Source organism: Anopheles arabiensis, chromosome 2 (assembly GCF_016920715.1).
Source record: "Anopheles arabiensis isolate DONGOLA chromosome 2, AaraD3, whole genome shotgun sequence".
In the NCBI taxonomy this organism is placed as follows: domain Eukaryota; kingdom Metazoa; phylum Arthropoda; class Insecta; order Diptera; family Culicidae; genus Anopheles; species Anopheles arabiensis.
Window position 1 is genome coordinate 67177044 of NC_053517.1, and position 2106 is coordinate 67179149.

Consider the following 2106-nt stretch of genomic DNA (forward strand, 5'->3'; position numbering starts at 1 on the left):
GAGCTAATAGAGAGCTAAAAATTTACTTAAGACAGTTTGTAGGGCAAAACTATAAAACATGGGACAGATATCTACCATACTTCGCATTTGAATATAATACTACAGTAAATACATCAACCGGATTTACCCCATATGAGCTAATCTATGGCAGGAAGGCAAGATTACCGACATCAATTTTTAACCAAAATAGTAATAAGCGAGTGTATAATGATTATTGCGAGAAACTGAAATTAAGATTAAACGAAATGCATATAATAGCGAAAACAAATCTAATCAAATCAAAAGAGATGAGGAAACAACAATATGATCAAGATGCGAAAGAATGGAAGCCTATGTGGGGAGAAAAAGTGTTGGTAAGAAATATCCCAACAGGTGCAGGACAGAAGCTACAAAGCCTGTGGAAAGGTCCGTATGAAATAGTAGAGATTCCCAGCGACCAAACATGTGTCGTAAGAAATGGAAAAAGATTCGAAAAAGTTCACAATAATAGGTTAAAAAGATTCTATGAGTGATAAGTTTAGGATTTAGATAGGTAAAAAAAAAGAAACTCTGTGAATTCTCTTGAAATCCTTCATACCCCTATTATCTTTAAAATATTAATAAGTTCACTAGGTATAGGTAGGTTAATTCATTAGGTTTAGGTACGCTTTTTCACTAGGTTTAGAAAGGTTTCATCGCTAATTTTAGGTAGGCTCTTTCACTAGGTTTAGATTGTAGGTAGCTTTAAGTACGCGTAGGTTAAGATTACTTTTATAACGTTATTTGAAAAAAAAAAACACACACACACATACACCACATTATGCCACTGTAAGCCACTAACAGTTATATTACATTTTAGCAACTGCTTGGTTTTGATCTCGGAGGGGTTTGATAGGCTATCCGGAAGCCTCGCGCTCAACGTATCGTATGCGTAGGCGGAATGATTGTGTGAAGAAGAAGATGATCGATCATTTGTAAACGTTGATCGAAGAGAGCGATGATTGAGAGAGATGAGAGGTGAAGTTACATGTATTGTACACCAGGATACGGTAGGAGTATGGCTAAAAAACTCAACGGAAAAAAGGTTAGAATGGGTCACAAAGAAAAATAGATTTCCAAATTACGTACTATTTCCGCGCACATACACAGTGTATAACCCAACGGAACGACGATAGTAACGAACGATGATGATATGACAATGAAGAAGGGATAGCGATCGCTGAGCGATAATCATGAATCGATGACGATGTGTAGGGAGCCGAATGGTATGTGGATCAGCACAGCAGAACACCGTACAGCTAAAAGTCGGTGATAGAGAATGTTATTAGAAGGATTAGGAAAGCAATATGATAACCATGAAAAACTACTTAGTTAAGACACTTCGGCGAAGTTAAAGGTAGTTTCGGTATTGCTGCACGAAAGGATGTTTCCGGAATGAGCTATGACGTTTGTCACGAGGTGAAGGTTGAAAAAAAAAGGGTAATGAGATGAAGCGTTCCGCTCACGCTATAAAGCGCAACGCTAGGATAAAAGAAAGCGGCGCGTTAGTGATCGCGCGGAGGACAACGTAAGGATCGACGAAAGATTGTCAAAGATAGAGAAATTGAAAAGAAGCAGAAGAAGGGGGGGTCGTCCGGTCATTCCTCCTCGGGAGAGAGGTCAAGTGGTGGCAAACTTGGATACGAAGGAGGATTAACTCGGTGGACGGGAAGCTAGAAGGTTCAATAAATTGGTTATTAACACGGTGTAACAAAAAAAAACTAGTTTCTTTTATTCATATAAAGTGTAGTTTAGTTCACTCGTCATTATAGCGGCTCCTCCATTGTCCTTCCACACATACGGGGCCAAGTATCCTTCTGAGCATCATCTTCTCGAACGCGGCTAAGAGGGTTTCGTCAGATTTGTACAGTGTCCATGTCTCAAAGGCGTATGTGAGTACCGGTACTATATAGGTACTATATATTGCCAGAACCTGTCGCGAAGTTCTTTGAGGTGAAATGCTATCTCAGACTGTAGAATGAACGATTGGCAGCCAGCGTCCTTGCTCACAACTCGTATCTGTAAATCACGACTACGTAGGTTGTGATTGTTTATTGGTAGGGCCGCTGATGTTACCACCATTTGGTC

The 2106-nt window shown here is 39.6% G+C and overlaps 1 long non-coding RNA gene across 1 annotated transcript; it reads right to left on the reverse strand.

The window, feature by feature from the left end:
* Positions 1 to 624: 624 nt before the first annotated feature.
* On the reverse strand, positions 625 to 1443 carry LOC120896522. The gene is made up of 3 exons (XR_005738436.1): positions 1347 to 1443; positions 1108 to 1277; positions 625 to 1040 (listed from the first exon to the last, which is right to left on the reverse strand). It is a non-coding gene; the product is annotated as an uncharacterized LOC120896522 (long non-coding RNA).
* Between the last annotated feature and the right edge of the window lie 663 nt (positions 1444 to 2106).